The sequence below is a fragment of the Protopterus annectens genome, chromosome 3.part1 (assembly GCF_019279795.1).
Source record: "Protopterus annectens isolate FY-2018-M chromosome 3.part1, PAN1.0, whole genome shotgun sequence".
Classification (NCBI taxonomy): Eukaryota; Metazoa; Chordata; order Ceratodontiformes; family Protopteridae; genus Protopterus; species Protopterus annectens.
Window position 1 is genome coordinate 957,302,173 of NC_056732.1, and position 19,017 is coordinate 957,321,189.

Sequence of the window (19,017 nt, forward strand, 5' to 3'; positions counted from 1 at the left end):
ACCCAAAACTTATCTAATCCTTACAAATTTACACTAAATATAATAAATATATAAGAATATAAATAAATATTTTCACTTAAATATGAAATTCTGCTTTTAATTTAAGATAACTTGATATAGAAACTGTTTCATTCAGTCCTGGTGGGGGGGGGGGGGGTGGCATTGCATTTTAGTTGCCACATCAATTCACAAAATTCTAAAATTAATTCAATAGGGCCCCCTCTATCCTTGTGTCCAACTTGTTCGGTAGCAGTAAATTTAAAACAATGATCAGGGTTATCTTTGATGTGCTTGTACAATGCATTTTTCACATTGCTTTTCCTAATATCGTATAAGTGCTGATATACACATTTATTAAAACTGTTATTTGTCTTTTCTATACAAAATCCTTGACAATTTTGACAAATAGCAATGTAAATCAAGCTCTTACTAGCACAATTAAATCTTTGTGTCAAGAAATGTTTTCCATGTCCTGGTATAATGAAACCCTCATTTTCTAAAATGTAAGAACATTGGTTGCAATGGCCACACTTTTTCATATTACCTCTTCCACTATTAGATACACTTCCTTCCAACAAATTTTTAAGTTACTTGTCCCTCTTATATATAACCACTGGGTGGTCACCAAGTTTGATTATGTGCTGTTGTTCTATTTCAAACAGTGTCCAATTATTCCTTAAAATGGCTTTAATGCTCTCAAATGATGGACTGTAAGTTAACACCATAGACTGTTGAAATGTTGTTCTATTAATGTTAGTAACCATTGTTTCAGTGTTGTGGCCATTATCAATAGACCTCCCCAATAATGGTGCGAAATGGCCATTAAATCTCTTCTTAATAACTTCATTAAGTATTGGGCCAAGAAAATTCTTTGGATACCCACGTACCACTAGCATATGCTCCAATATTTCTACCTCTTTAAGAAAAAGTTGATTATCACTTACCATTCTAGCCAACCTAACAGGGTGTGCACTTGAAAAATGTAACAGATTATTGGAGTAGATTGGCTTACGATACAGTGTAGAGACAAAATTATGATCCTCCTTATCTTTGCAAATGATAATATCCAAAAAATTAATACAGTCATCATTGGTTTCCATAGTGAATTCTAAAAAATGTGTACTAGAATTTAAAATATCTAAAAATTCATATAACAACTCATAGCTTCCATCCCATAAAATTAGAATATAATCTAAAACGCGGCCATACAATAGATCTGATGAAGTTTGCTTATGAAGTAAACGAAAGTGCTAACTATAATTCCTGGTGGCTTGGTGTGTTTCTTTGTTTTTTTTGTTTTTTATTTGTTTACAAAATATGTAATACATGATATTTTTTGCAATATTTACTACACACACGACTGTCACACATTTTTGTTACAAGAAGCACTGAAATTCTTTGACAACTTTGCAATGAGCTAAAGAATTAAAGATAGTTCCAAAATATTAATGGCTAAATTTGCATCTTTCTATCATACAGTATGCAAGGATAAAATGACTTCAACAACAGCCTCCTTGTCTTCTGTGCACACATTTACTGAACACCTGATTATATTACATCATGATTAAGTAATGTAAAAATATTTGAACATCATGATCTTCTTAACTAAATACTGTAGCAGATGGCAAATAGGATTTTTTATTTATAACATGAGTAAATTCCAATTTTCTCTGAAATTCTATTTTCAGTTGTGACCCAGACCATTGTTGATTATATGTGAAACATGAGTTCATTTATTAACCTGCTTATTGACTAATGGGATAAGAGGTCAACCTTTTCCATCAAGACTTAAATCAAAACCAAGAGAAAACTAAAAATAAACTTTATTAATAAAGTATAATAAACTATGTTAGGCTAAAAAACTCAAATATACAGTTGCCATTTGTGTTCCAGAACTAACAGCATAAATGCTGTCATATGCTGAGGGCACTCTGCACACTCTCAAGTTCATCTCCTACATTACAACCTATACATATCTAAGGTCCAACCTGTCACATTTACAAATGCCTGCCACGTTATTACTTTCAATATGATGTATTCCATTTTACCTAGGTATATGTAATATTTTACAGTTTGGAGCCGCCTACTCACCGTGTAGCTGCATTTTTTTCTCATTATATCTGCTAGGGTTGCCCTAAACATATGATATACTATGTTGAAGAAATACAGAGTAGACATGCAAACCCAAAAGAGACAGGTCTCTATAGCAAACCATGATGAACAGGTGGATGTTCAGGTATGTAACGGACAATGCCTATGGAGAAAATTAGATTCCTGGCACAGGACAAAAGAATGAGTACTGAAGAGGAGTCTCCATGGAGCTACATAAGGCAGTCTAGTATGTATCCTAATGCCTGAACTCTGTCAGGTGTCTGAAGTATGAAGTGGGAAAGGAGTTGTTGAGAAACAAATGGATCGTATCCTTTCTTGTGTGTTTAATCCAATTGAAATATTACTGACAGTTGGTACTGTTTTGCTTTGGTATGTAATGCAATTCTACAATTGATTTACTTTGGAAAATTCTGCCGGAAGGAATACTACAAATGTAAACTGAACACTAGAAAGACTGTAGTTAGTGAACTAGATTTTAGTTTCATTTGCTTAAGTTTTCTTTTTCATTTTCCTTGTAATAAAATGTCATCTATAAAATTCAGAAATATATATTCCACAGACTAGCTTTATTGTTGTAAGTACTATAGAATGTAATACTGGTGGAACTGCATGCAGAAGAACAATGTTTTTTTTTACATAAACTATGATTTTGCAAGCTACTTGCTCTTCTGGAATTATTTTTTTCCACTGCATAAAGGATTGCTGCCTTAAGTAGTGAAAGAGTACAACTTAATGATACTAACTGACCTTGAACATTGATCTGTGTCAATCTGGGCATTAAACTGCATTTGTAGTATAAAACCCCTTGTGTACATATAGGGATTTCCTCCAGCAAAAGGATCTCTCATGGATGAGAAGGGTTGCCTTGAAGAAATTCTCTGTTGGTGATGTTTTCTTGTGAAGTTAAAACTGCAACCATTATGCCCTTGTCAACAAGGAGAAATAATTGATATTGTAATAATATCTAATAAAGCTTTGGTGAACATAACTACATCTCTTCAAGAAAATGGTTAAGCCACTGACAAAGACGTAGTCAGTCTTACAACAGCTCTTCAGGAAAGACGTTCAGCCTCAGATTTGCACCTTCTCACCATCCAGCATATTTCCATGAACGTGAACTATTCACTTGGAGTTACAAACTCCAGTGCTCTTCTGAAGAAACTCAAGATAGAGAACTACATGCTGGCTTATTTAGTAGCTTGTGAGAGATATATGACAAGAGAAAACTACTCTAAACTAAGTGAGACTGAATGCTTGTCCTCTCATCTAATCAATGACTCACTGAAAGCTTATATGGACCCTGAAGATGCTGATGTGTGTAACTACCAGAAGCTGAAGCAAGACATTTTGGCAAAGGTAAGGGATTAATTTGAGGCTTAGTCATTTACATTTCACAACTGGGCACATAGTATGGACAGACTGGTAAGATCTCAAATGGCTGGTTTAATGCATATTTTTATCTTGTATCTCAAACTTCGTGTAAATAATGTATAAAAAAACTCTAGAAGTCTTGGCTGTTGATAAATTTAAAACTGCATTCTCTGGTAACATAATAAAGTTGGCAGTCCTGTGTGATCATAGGTTTTCTCAACAGATTTTTTTCCCAGCAAAACATCTGTTGTTAACTGAAAAAGTACATGTACCAAGATATAACAGTAACCTTTGATGGAGGTATTTTTATTTGCCTTCAGACAATTTATTTATTAGTCTCATTTTTCATTTTACAGATAAGTGATCTGGTCTACCGATCATTTTCAGACATGAGCTGGGTATAAAGACATAATAGTTAAGCAAAATTAAGGAAGGTATCTAAACTGACATAGTGTACTATTAAGATACAATCAAAGATATTATAGTGGGAAATATTTAGGCAAGCATATACATACTACACTCTGTTGGAATGACAGGCATTTCTATATTGCTACAGTTAAAACTGATACAGTTGTTGAAACATTTACAAATGTCCAAAGGTGGGAAATTTGCTTCAAGTCATTTTTAAGTGATAAATACCTGTACTGCTATAACATGTGTAAGACTTATTCATTTAGTACTTTTAGTTAAAAATACAGTATGCATGTAGGAGAAAATAGGAATAAAAATGTTACTTCAGAGCTGTTTTTTAAAAATGCTGCACTGTTGCTGACAGTAATACTGCAGCTGTACAAACTGCTACACCTATCTAACCAGTTATACTAGAAAGCATGGTTATGGAATGCAGCACCGATGAACTTTTAACTACTAGAACTGTAGAATATTTTTTGTCACATTACTAATTAAGGGACGAACAACACTTATTCAACATAATATTGTCTTAGAGGGGATAGAAATGCAAGGGTTGTTGGCAGCAGGGAACATGGTTGTATTAGATCACAAAATGTATATAGGCAGGTTTTCACATGTTGAAAATATAAAGAAAAACAGTAAATAAGGGAAATGTTAGGGTATAAACAGGTTTAGACTCCTTTTAAACACATCTATCGATCCATTTATCTATCTATCTATCTATCTATCTATCTATCTATCTATCTATCTATCTATGTGTGTGGGTGTGTCTATGTCTATAGCTTCGTTGTAAGGACAGAGTGATATTGGAAGACAATGTGTTCATGAGATATTAGTATATTCCAATGGAGGTAATCATGCCCACAGGCTACTATCATTTTTTTAGTTTATGTGTGTCTTTCGATTGAATTCAAACACTTTGTTTCAATGAATGTTTTTACATTTTTCTTACTGTCATTATGAGATGGAGAAGATCTACAGGCTCTAAATGACAGAAAATAGTCAGTGGAGGTACTTTGGGCATGTTATAAGGAAGCCTACTGGGTGGTGTTCAATATTTGTTTTCCAGTATGATCTAAAACATGATAGAGGGATTATAAATATCAGATGGCTTTAGGAACACTTTATGATCCTCCCTCAAGATGAGCTGGAATCTGTGTCTGGGGAACGAGAAAACTAATCTGAAACTATCTGTGGTCATGGTAATTAATATCTGGAAATAAGTGAGTGAATGAGTGAGTGAGAATAGATATATGTGTGAATTACTGTGTAGCTGAGTGTGGGACTGACTAAGATATATTCAGTCATACACGCCTCTTAATATGTATATGATGTCAGTATACACTACAAATATAAGACGAAGAACACACTGCAGTGCAGTGTTCCTTAATAACATTAAATAAGAGCTAGATATACCCAGGTTTGTCTATAAAAAAACTGCAAAAACTTTAAACTTTTAAGTTCATAGGTTCATAGGATCGTAGTAGGCTATCTGCCCGAAGGCATTTATAAGCCTAGCTAGAATGTGTTGGCTTTTGCCATCCCTTTAGATTAGTTCCCTGTGCCTCTGTCCAGCAGAGCCACTGAAGTGATCCCCGAGGTAAACTTTCTGTTTCCCATCCACTCGTCTAGGTTTCTTTTGAAGAGTGTAAGCGAGGAGCTCTGCCTAATGTAGATTGGGATCTTGTTCCAAAGCATGGGAAGTCTCTGACAGGAATCTATCCCTTCAGCACATCCTATTTATTGCTGTGGTGAGGTTTAGATCCCTAGAGCATGTGGCTTGAGGGGATAAGGTTTTCTTTAGGTGGTGCATGTCCATCAATTCTGGGTTGGACATGGTCTTGTATGTCAGGCAGAGATCACCTCTGAGTAGTCGGTATGCAACCGAGTACAACTGGAGTTTCTTCATTCGAGCTGCATAGGGCATCTGTTTGAGGCCAGTGATCCTCTTGGTGAGGTACTTCTGTGATCTTTCCAGCTGTTGCAGGTGTCTTGTAAGGTACATCCCAAATGGGGTATTGTACTCTATGAAGGGTCTTATGAGTGATGAGTAGAGGGACACAATGACCTCTTTTGATCTGGACATGAACCCTTTTGTGATTAGGTGGGCCATGTAGAAGGATTTTCCAACCACTTTGGCAATGTGATTATCAAAGGTGAGATTACTATCTACTTGGCTCCCGAGATCCCTTATTATGTCTTCCATATTTAGGGGACTACCACCTATGTGGTAGTTTGTGGGTACTTTGTTTTTTCCAAAGAGGATGACTATACACTTTTTGGCATTTAGCTTGAGCCCATGTTTTGACGCCAGGTATCTGTCTCAGTAAGACCCTTTTGGAGGATGTCTGTGCCAGCCAGAGAGTCAATTATAGCCCCTAGTTTGCAGTCGTCTGCAAACTTGGTCAGCCATAGTCCTGCTGTGCTTGCCTGTACCTCTAAGAAGTATATGCTGAACAGGAGGGGTCCTAGGACTGAGCCCTGGGGAACACCACTTGCAACCGGTTTAGAGTTGGACCTAGCTCCTGCAACTCTCACCATGTGGGTTCTGTCCATGAGCCAACTGGCAACCCATCTTGTGATGTAGGGGTTTATGTTCAGGCTGGTGAGCTTGTCTATAATACCAAAATGGGGAATGGTGTCGAAGGCCTTAGCGAGGTTTAGGTAGGCTGTGTGTACCACCTTTCCCTCATCTATAGCCTTGGTAACTGTCTCAAAGAAGTCCACCAGGTTTAGGAGGCATGATCTGCCCTTAATAAAGCCAAACTGGGTAGTGTCCAGTGTTTGGAGGTTCCCAATATCTCTGTTAATGAGTTCCATGATGATGCGCTCCATAGCCTTGCAGACCAAGCTAGTCAGGCTTATAGGGCGATAGTTCCCGGAGTCTGTTGTGGCTCCACCTTTGTGGAGCGGAATAACCATTGCTGTGTGCCACTCTATGGGTATGTAGCCTGTGGAGAGGCTGAGTTTGAACAGTGTGTTTAAGTAAGGGGTTAGTTCATCTTTGAGCTCATGTAGGACGCAGCCTGGGACACCACTGATGCTGTGTTTTTGGCTTTGGAGACAGTTGTTTTAACCTGAGTGTCTGTGATTTCAGGGACTCTACATTTGTCTGGTATGGTTATGGGCCCTTTTGGGGGTGAGAGGGGGGTGAAGTTTGTGAAGTTTTGTTGGAAAATAACAAAGAAGTGTTTAACATAATCAACAAAAATGTGGGGATGAAAAGCTCTTTTGCCTGCAAACAATGTAGATTCATCTTACAAGGCGCCTACTTTTCAGCCACAGGATACCCAAAGCTGATTATAGTTAATTTGGAACTATAATTGTGAAACAAAGGGGGTTGTTTATATTGCCTTCTGCCTGTCCTAGCCTGCATTTTATGTAGGCTTAACCAATGGCCCTCTCAAAACCAGAATCTATCAACACTTACATGCCATGAGAAAAGCAAAAACTACTAATGCCCCTTTAAAGAATTCTGGAGTATGCAAGGACTTTGGACAATTTGTTTTTATAATTATGGAAAAAGTCCCAGTGCCTATTAGGGGAAAAGACTGGGAATGTTGATTAGAACAACGTGAGTTATTTTGGCCACTCTTACTTAATGCAACAGTTATACCAGGTATTAATGATTTTGTTATTAAACCCATTCTAAAAGGTAAGGCTGCCATTATTTGATTGTCTATTTTGGATGCAGTATACATACTTGTTTAATTTATTTGTTATCTTTACTCAACTGGACTTTTTAATAACAACTTTTACTAAACCTAGTATGTTTTTTTACAATTTTTTATTGAAAGGCTGCTATGTGAATGTATTGTATTTTTAGCTATTTGTATTTATGCATGCCCTTTTGTGTGATATTTCTCTTTAAGAATTCTCTTTAAGAACTCAGTTTGGTGCCATTGAAGCTTTTTAAATGGACTAAACCAGCTTTACAACAACTGTTTCTGAAGTCCTACATGTTTTAGAATGAAAGCGCTTAAACCTGATTAAGATACGACTTTGTGGCATTCTGTGCAGCATTTTTTTGTTTTTTACCATATCCTAGCCAGCTATAGGCCACTCTCCCAAGTAGCTCACAATGCATACTTGGACCTACTGGAGACACTTACCATTCAACCTGACACCATACTCATGGGAGACATTAATTATGCCTCTGTAGACTAGGAATCCTACACAGCCACAAATTTACAAGCACAGAGATTCCTGGACTTCATAAATACAAAAACCCTTGTCCAAATGCTGAATATGTCCACTAGAGACTCTAACATACTGGATCTGATGCTCACAGCCATGGAAGAGCACCATACCCCCCCCCCCCCATATCTCATTCTCCTTGGCAAGGTATGACCAGAAAGCGGTCTCCTTCCAAATCAAAATTAACACTGGAATCCCATTAAAACCATTAATAATTAGGAACTATTCCAAGGCAAATTACCTATTATTAAGTGATCGTTTTTAAAATTCAATGCACCACCAAACCTCAAGAACACACTAGCCTATGCTGAATTGCTCTCAGAACCAATGGCTGCAAACAGGCTGAAAATAGGCTGCTGTACCTACCAGAAGTAACCCCAGGACTAGCCCCAAAACTAAACCATCCTGGTGGCATCCCAAATTAAACAGGAGATACAACATAAGGAAAAAAAAATTATGACAAACATCAGGAAAAGTAACTCCTATATAGATAAAAAAAAAACTTTCATCAAGGTAAATAGGCCATAAAGAGGGCTATTTAGGTCAATCAAAGCCAACTTTGAGATTAAGATAACCTCACAAGTGAAAGCTAACCATAAGACCTTCTACAGCTATGTCAGAAACATCAAGGACAGCACACAACAATGTGCCGAACTGGTGGTTGATGGTGCCACATTCACCAAGCCTAGCGGTATAATGAACCTGTTCACCAATAAATTCAGTTCCAGAATTAACCCCTTCACCCCAAACCATCCCCCCAAAATACCTCCAGACATAACCCCTCAAACTATGACTAGGGAGGATGTATTGGCTGCACTCACTAAGCCAACAGCACTGCCTCAATGGCCAGCATAATATCCAAGGATGCTTCCTGGCTAGTCTAAAATATGACTTATCAGGATCCCTGGAGTCATTATTTAACTATAGTCACCAAACAGGCTTTTTGCACATGAATGGAGGACTGTGACGATCATCCCACTTCATTAGGGAGGACCTTCAACAGATCCTGCAAACTACAGACCTATTAGGCTGAATAGTTTTATTTGCAAGTCCATTGAAAGAATTATCATGAAAATTCTCAACAAGGATGTAGGTGACCTTCAAACTCTGGACACACCCCAGTTTGGCTTTGACAAAGGAAGGTCATGCTTACTGAATCTGGTGGACATTTTTTGAAAAGGTCACTGACTACCCAGATCTGGCTAAGACATTTGATACAATAACCCAAATGGAGATGGTCAACAAACACAGAACTAGGTATAATGTGTGTGATAGCTAGCTGGCTGACTGATCGGATCCAGGAGTTTAGAATCGATGAGGCCACCTCCATAAAGACGCTGCCCCCCAGTGGAGTACCCCAGGGCTCTATGCTTGGCCCACTGATCTTTGCCATCTATTTCTCAGATGTCAAAATCAATGTCAAAGGCCTCTGGCTAACCAAGTTCACAGATGATTGCAAACTGGGACCAGTCATTGAATCCCTCCCCCAGGATGAGAACATGCTTAAGGGAAGTCTAATACAGACAAACGCTTGGTGCCAAACTCATGGCTTAAAACTCAATACCAAGAAATGGATTATAGTACATTTTGGGAAGTCTGTTACTCCAAGTTACCATGTTATCAATAAAACAGCCTTAAACATTGATTTGCTAGTCGGGGATCTGAAACTCATGTAGATAGTAACCCAGCCTTCAACCAACATTTGTCCAAAGTAGTAAGAAAATCATTCTGTGTTGCTCAACTTATAAGCAGTGACATGGCATCTAGGTCCAGAGAAGTCATCATACCACTGCACTTGACTTTCATCAGACCAATCAGAGAATATAATGCTCCCTTCAGTATGTACCTGACCAGATACATTCAGCAACTGGAATATTCACAAAGCTTCCTTATAAAAAGAATACAGGAAGTAAACACAATGTCCTAAGTTGATCGCCTCAAAGTCCTTTCTCTTTACTCAGCATCATACAGACTACTGAGATGTGATCTTTGCCTGCCATACAAGGCATCCCTGGGTGCTGTTTTGATGAAAAGTTTGCACATCCTCAAAACAAGCAACATCAGAACTACTGGTTAAAAAGACCTAAATTTTGCTTGTGACATAACTAAGACATGTTGGAAGACAGATATGTTTCTCAGAGAATTTCCATTCTCTCGAATAGGTTCCACATCCATGTGAGGCAGAGTTCCTCCCTATCCCTTTTTAAGTGCAACTTGGACCAATGGATGAATAATCAGAAATTCACCTCTGGTCTGGCTTCTCTGTCTCTGATGAGCAGAGGGAGTCAGTAAATAACCCCATATAAATAAACCATAAATCACATTTTTGAGTCTCATTTGAGTTGTATGTTTAGGCTTAAAAGGCCCTAGTGATAATTAACCAAGTATACACCTCTGAACCTACGAACCAATAAATAACTAGGACAACCAAGTATCACATCCCATGCTGACCCATATTAGATATCTGTGGAATGACACCGACTATTTGTTTGTAATCAGGATTCCTTCTTGGAGAAGGTAGGCTTCTGCTCAGGATCAGAGTCTTGCTGCATTTGTGACATGCATGGAGAGCTCTGACATGTCTATCTGAATATCCTTCAGGCTTTTGCCTGCTAAGTGATTCACCCCACATGGACCACTTCAATGACATAGCCATATTTGCCAGGTGGAAGGGTCTTGGCACCCCTTGAGATAACAGATATCCTGGCACCTGAAAGACAGTTCACCATCACCCTATCTTTGTTCAGTCTGTTGAAATAAGAGCCAGTGAATCTGACTATAGGATCATCAGTCACTGAAATGCTGTGTTTGTAGATTGGTTAGGGTGTACTGAATTTGAGATGATTTAAATCATAGTGATTCTTTGTTGTGAGTTTGCCAGGAGGTAAGTTTGTGCAACATTTTTACTGAGACCTAGTTGTTGTCCATCCAGGAGGCATCAGCAAGAGTATTTTATAGCCTTAGCATAAGATAGTTTAGTGCAGGTTGGTATAGAGTTTCTGGAAGTGTGTACTGCTGACAGTCTCTGTTTTTCTTGTGAGAGTGAGGCTTCCATGTTGGGTTAATATTTGCATCTCTCAAAAACAGAATGTCTTGGTCTAAGTAAACTTTTATTACTTGCGAACATCAACAGTTGTGAAACTGTTTAAGGGTAACAAGTGTTATAAGGCTGGCAAAAGAAGGAAGACAAACAGACTGATCTTCCTTGTTAGTCCATGCAAATAGAGAACTTTTACAATTTCAGAGTAGTATATTCAGTTATATGAGATAGCAATCTGGGTATACTGTAGAAGATATAACAAATTATGCTAAATAGCTGTTTAAATATACTTTATGTACAGCAACTAAAGCTGCTGAGGGTAACATGTAGCAATTAGCAGCTGCTAAGGACAACCACAGGCTGTTTTGGGTAAAGTAGAGCAGTAATGTGCTGTTAGACACTACTCGTAAGACCTATTGTATGCAGCACAGTTCTTTGCATAACTGCATAGCTGTCGTTAATGCAGATTTTTCTAGTAGTATTAATGCTGATGGAATTGCAGAGGTTAGGTCATGTATAGACACATTTAACTAGATCATGGCAAAGGTGACATCATCACTTCCTATTACAAGGAATATCTGTTACACAAGTGACAACTTGTGTCAGAATCCAGGTCCCTGCCTTATATTGTGGCCCTTGGTACTGCTCATCATATTGTGGCTCTTGGCACTGCTCATCAAAGAGCCTTGGTTTGTAAGGCTGGTGTAGGAGGTTGACAAACATTTTTGATTCTTCAGGACACCCTTTTTGAGATCTAAACATCTTTTGCAAAGCTATATTTAGCAGTATAAAATTTGGAAAAAGAAATGCTTTAAAATTCACAGTCACAACCATTTTCACCTGTACCAGCTGCAGCACAACAATATGTAGCTCATTTCCACTGCCTGCTGTGGGTATAGCAAAGTATATGTAGTGTGATATTGGTTGCACATAATAGAGGATGGTGAGAAATAAGGCAACCTAGCATATTGCTATATGACGATTGGTATCAGTGCACATCAGTCTTTCTTGTCCATTACAAAGCAAAGGGTAGAAATGGGAGCATAGGGAAGAAATGAAAATAGGATGCAAGCTGAGGGTAAAATATAAGGTAGTAAACTACTAAATAAATAAGATGGAGGTAGGAAAGATGATACAATTCCAAATATTCTTTTGGACTGGTGCCCATTTTTCATGCATGAAGAGAATTTAAGTTGGGATGGAAGTAAGGGAGGTAAAAGTGAGGGTAGCAGGGGAAGACAGACAAGATGGGGGTGAAATAACATAGTGAGGGAGGGGAACATAATGGTGAAGAGGACGTCAGACAAACAGAATGAAAAAAATGATGAGGGGAGGATTGTGCAGCAAACAGGGGGTTGGCATAGGCAAAAAAGGGAGTTGAACTCCAGGGAAGATGTTAGGAATGATTCTACAGCTGCTGCTCCTGCCAGGTGCAATCCAGTGGGAGTTTACACACTACCCTGGGTACTGAGACCACTGGGCCTTATCTCACATAGTGGAGACAGTTTTAGACATTGATCTGACTCAATGAGTTGCAAATTGAAGTTCTTGATATGGCCAATTTGGGAATCTAACCTCCTGTTGATTATTTCCCACTCGATGTCTGCCAGCTGCCAATAAGCCACAATCGCAGTATCAGGCAGGGCTCCCTGTAGTGGGTGGTGTACGTAGGGCAGAAGCTATGGAGCTGACTGCAATGGGTTGAGACCCAGAGGTTATGGGTGCCTCTGGTGGAGGTTGAAGTGATGGAGCTGTTGCCACCTGTGGCTGACAAGTCTTGCCTAAAGGATGAGTGCAAACCTAGATTCTGTTGCATATAATAGCAAAATAAATGGAGAGAAAACAAATGGTAAACCAAAAAATGTATGTAATGAAAAAGATAACAGCAAAGAAGGTGGGGAGAGATAAGAACACATACAACAAAAAATGAAGCTGATGTGTATTTTGATGATGATAACTTTACATGTAATATACTTAAATAAATAACAATTGCATTTCTCAATTTAGCAAGGTGTTCAGTATGTACAAGCAAAGCATTAATGTAATGAAGTACCTTGACAACTCAGCAAGGGGTCTTTAATTCAACAAATAGTAATGGGATGTCTGAGACAAATGTACATTTTCAAAGAAAATTGCATCTGAAGTATCCATTATAATCACAGATACTATAACCATAGAAAACAAGTATATTCACAAAGAGTGTCTGGGACATATATGACCACCAATAACAAGTATGTAGCTCATATGGATTTTTCTCTTCTAATCTTGTAGTTAGTATAATGAAACAAACATCATAAATGAAAAAAAAATTATATCAGAACACAGTACATGGGGGGACGGTGACTTGAACCCACAGTAAGACCACAGTTATTTTATTATTTTATTTTAACATTTGTTTACCAGGAAAGTCTGACTGGGACAGAGTCCATTTTTAGTGGAGGCCAGGGGAAAAAAGCTCCAGATGCATGTCTTTGGAATGCCTTAGCATATTAAGTTAATTATCCAATCATATGTCAGAATGCACACGCACATGCACACGCGCGTGCGCGCACACACACACGCACACGCACGCGCGCGCACACACACACATCCCGCAGTCAAACTGCTACGTTTCAGTGATGGAAGTTAGCACAGAAGTGGCAATAATGTATAAATGCTATACTGTATGAAACTGCATGTAGACTACCTGAATAGGTACTTAATATTAAAAGCTGTACATTAGGAAGGAAGTACACTTAACCCAGTCCTGTTTTAGGCTCACTAAGCTCCTCCTCTGTTGCTGCACATTCTCTGAAATAGCTTCAGAGACTATGGAGATAGACAAAAAAAAACTGTGTAAGATCTGTGGATGGCATGCACTGGCAGATTGCATGTGCAACTAAATTAAGTTTTACTTTCAGAACACAGATAGTGCCTAGCATCAGATCTCATCCTCCCATTGGCCTATGAGGTCAGGATGTAGTCGCCTCATGTCACAATGTTGACAGCACTGTTCCACTGTGAGAGTGTTGCCTGTGGCATATCTGACAGCCTTGGCTACACTACCCAAGGCTTCATTCTTACATTGAGGCCTTGTATAGCCTTCCCACAGGATTATCTGGCTGTAACCCTTATGGAGTAAACGTAAATATATTGTTGTTTCCTTCACATGCCACCTCTGCTTTCTAAAAGGAGCACTATCCTTTCCTCCTCCTCCTGCTAAGATGTCTAAAACTGAAGAATCACAGGAAAAAAATTGAAGAAAACTTGCATCCAAAACAGTTGTCCTGTACACCATCTGTAGCACACTGATGGGCATTGATGAGCAGCTTATTTACATGACAGATGATGGGCAAAGCTTACTTTAGTATAACGGGTTACTAAGGCACTTTAAGGTATGAAACATGGCAGTCCTGCATCCATGTTTCTGCTGTTAAGAAAGCAGACACTGCAGTGAATCCATTGCTGTGAGTTTGTATGTGGAATACTAAGTCTAACAGTATAGGTACGGCGTGGACTGAACTAACTTAGTGCTGTCTGCAGGGACCAAGGCCACACCTCTCAACTGTCTAGATATTTGCAGAATGTTCAGATTTTTTCCTCATGTTTTTATCCTGTTCCTCATAAAATTTGTGATTTTCTAGATTTTTGTGGCAAATCTGTGATAACGACAGGCATTTGTGTTTCTGAATTCACATCCATCAAAAAATGCATGGCAACACAAAACTTTTATTCCAGCAACTTTCTAAATTTATAAAAGCAATATTTAAAATGTGTCCCTATTTTTGGAGCTTTGCCCCCCCCCCATTATTTTTGGCATTTTCCAGATTTTTTGTGCTAACTAGTTGAGAGATATGACCAAGGCACTGGTATGTCATGAAGTACAACTGAGCAGCAGGTTTTCTCAATATCCTTATTGAGTGATTCAGAAACAAAGAGTTCAGCCTTAATTAGCATAATATTTAAGTCCAGCCCGGTGAATATGGTCAATATAAGTGCAAGGGAAAACAGACAGAAGCATCCTGTTATGGGAGAAATTACAGAACAATGACTTCTGCACCTCTGAATAATTGTTTGGGAAAGTAAAGCTCTGCTTGCTCAAGGTAACGTTCACATGTACAGTTTGTCAAGTATGCTTGCTTTTAACTGTTTTTGTACTTGTTGACAAAATTTAAAAAATTTGGTCATTTCTTATAAGAGCTTTTGGAATGTGCATTGAGGGGAGACTGCAAGGATAAGGCAACTGTTATGCTAAAGGATTGTTAAACATAATGGGAGATACATCACTGAGGTGAGGAACTGTCCATGAAGTCACTTCACCACTACTTCCATAGATGGTAGCCATTATGGGCATGGACAACTCATATTCTACTCCCTCAGTGCTAGTACTTCCACTGCCACATCTGCTGTAAAACTGACTACACCTGAGAGAATCACCAGTCACTAAAATATTTTTAATTGGGGATTGGTATGATGTATTGGGTTAATGATAATTTCAATCCTGGTGGCTCTTTGTTGTGAGTGTGCCAGTATGTTATGTGGTGTTGGATTTTCTCTGACACCACATGGCCATGGCAGCTGTGGCAGTGGCATGTATTGCGCATGTTCACCCAGCATGCCAGCATCTAGCCATCATGGTACAACCAATGCAACTCCTGGTTAGAGTCAGCTCTCATTGGCAGGTGTGGATACAGGATGCTCAAACCTGAACTTTGCATGGCCTGGACCTTCCAGTACATTGAGCCACAGTACTGGAACTACTGCTGAGCCTGTATTCTAACAGACATATACTCACTCCAGCACAGCATTCATTACATCACTCAAATACACTTCCATTGACACTGGCCCTTCCTAAAGCTTTTACCATTAAGCACTGTCCCCAGACTAATGCATGCTGAAAAGCAGAGTGTTTTATTTTAAAAACCCTCAGCACTCATTTATTTCCCTGAGAAAGACATACACACATGTGCTCCTTCCCCACCTGTACAAATGATAACTGTGTGCTCTGTAAATTGCTACTTTGGTTGCCTATGGCTGATACACAGCAATGCCAGCCTATGCATAGGTAATTTAAGCATGGTGTTGGTTTGGCATGCATCACTTTACCACTGGATGAATCCAGACAGCAAAAGTGTACCTTCAGCAGCCAAACACATGCTGAATAAATGTATTTGCAACTGGGCATATATGTACCCCTAATCTTTTTGCTTTTGAAAATTTCTTATGGGTGTCATGAGCCAGGTTTCTGGGCAGATCTGGCACCACCAACAAGATGCCTCCAGGGGAAGTCAATAGTACTGGTATTAGGTGTGTCATATGTAATAGTTATGATAACTTCCTGGGTGGTCTGCAGAAACCTTGCAGTTGATACCCTGTGGATTACAGACCATCTGTCAGTTGATGGAGTGATACCTTTTATGGTTCATGAACCTCCTTCACAGTTTACCAGGTGGGGCCTTTATTTCAATATGGGTTCAGGCCATGGCCCCAGTACCTTAGGGAAATGGGCTATACTACAGAAATCATGCATGGTATTAGTTCTCTCCTCTGTGGTAAGTGGGAATAACATATACTCTCCCACATATTGAAGCATGACTTTGAGAAACTGATGGAGTATTCTTAAGGCAGATGCCTGAGATACCCCAACTGTTATTGCAGTAGATCAATGAAAGGTCCCTGTAACTAGCATGAGTAAAGCCACACATACCTTTGTTTTCACTGGGGTAGGTACTCTACTACTTCCATGAGGAGGCAGATGAGGCCAACCCATGTCCACAACTTCTTTCATGGTATCTCTATCCACACAGAAACAGTCCAAAATGCAGTAAAGTGGAGTCCATGAAATATTAACCATGGTTGGATGACCAAGTACCTTCCTGAGCGACAGTGCACACTGCCATGCCTCCTGCAGATACAGTTATTAATGCTGCAGCATCTCCCATCATTCTTTAGTAATCCCCTTAGCATGAACATGAACAGTCATCCAGGCTTAAATATAGAGCAGGCATAGCTCCACTGTGTGGCTTTTATACATTTATGGACCACTCCTCCATCTTCTTTTGCCTCATTTGCATACCTTATGCCACTCATTTTAATAATGCTGCTCATTACCATGTCATTATATGCCTATTAACATATACTGTACTCACTTGCAGCACTTGTGTTTCTAAATTGTACATACCTCGATTATGGCTGATCATTGGGCAAATTCTCTTAGAGCAATGATGGAATGTTTTCTGAATCCAGATCTAGAGTTATAAAAGATAATGTAATGCACATATATCTGAGATATGTAGTATTTAATGCCATATTGCTCAAATAACTGTAGCATAGTTAAACACATAACATTTTAGTTTAAAAGTTAAAGGAATAACTGGTATGCTTGTTTATTGCAATTATCCATTTATGACAATTATAATAAAAACAAGAGTTTTATTTATAGTTATACCCTGAACAAGTATGTGAGGCACACACATTAACATAGGCACTTCACCCATATGCCGATACAATAAGTATACAGTACGTGTAACATTTGCTACATACTGCACAGATGTAACTTTGTAAGTTTTTGAAGTTAGCCAGTATGTGCAGCCTTGCATAAATATTGTGAGACTCACTGTGAAAATCTGCATGTATCTTGGCTGAAACATGCTGGCAAGTTTGCCCCCAGCCTTACTATGGAGGTGCCTATTGATAGACACAATTATTTCATTTTTAACATAATGCAGCTATTTAAGTATTTCAAATTAAGTAAGAACTTGTTACATGAAAGGAGAAACATGTAAAAGGTTGAAGACCAGCATCTCTAGCTTCCTGTGGCAGAGATGACAGTTCATGTGATGGAAAATAAAGTGATAAAAAGAGACAGGGCATTACTAGCAAAATGTATAGGCATGGATACTTTTAGTAGAACTTGAAATGCTAATTTCCTGTGACATTTGCAAACAGGGCCCTAGTGACAGTGACTACCTCTTCAAATGTAACATTATGGTGTGCACACAGATGTCTGCTACCTGCACAGATACCACTGTAACTTATGGAAAAGAAATAACTTGCTCCAAAGAACTCATAAAGTTCCTTGCAGTACAAAGGCCCTGTTTTCAAGATGTAGAGATCTGTGATCCAAAGACCCATTAGCCGCATTGAAAAAAGACCTTATTATTGTCTAACTGGCAAATCTGTGAATCTCAGATAACTACACAGTGAAGTGCAAAGCAGCTACTAACAGTGTTGTCATCTGCGTAATGTGAGCAGAGGCACCCCCTTCATTCACTGTCCCACATACAATACATATACACACGCACACACACTGCAGACACCATACCTGTCTTGGTGTTGCCTGAACATCTCCAATGTCTCCTTTTCCTGCTCTGTAAACCAATGAAGATTTTACTCAGTCATTAATGCCAGACATTAGAGTTACACATGTCATATCTGTCAGTATGTCCATGTTGTCTTTTGTGTCTAGTATTTTTATCATGATCCCTGTGATATTTAAGTGCCTTTAAGGCATGAAGAGTAAAAGTTATCCCTGGTTTCTTTTGGGTCCCCTCAATCCCCGTTAAGTTATATTAAGGTATGAGAAGTAAATATAATCTCTGGCATCTAGGGGTTCCCCCTACCTAACAATGTTGCAGGAGTTAATCATTAATATGGGATTGTGCAGGTATGAATGCCCTCCCCCCCACATATATTCACAAAATAGGCACAGACACACACACACACACACACACACACACACACACACACACACACACACACACACACACACACACACACACGGTCACTCATGAGCAATCACATACACACCTAGCCTAACCCCTCACTACCCCCTACATTTACCTCCAATGCAGACAAGAATTCACACATGCAGCCCTTCACTTGCACTCAAGCAGACCACCTATGTA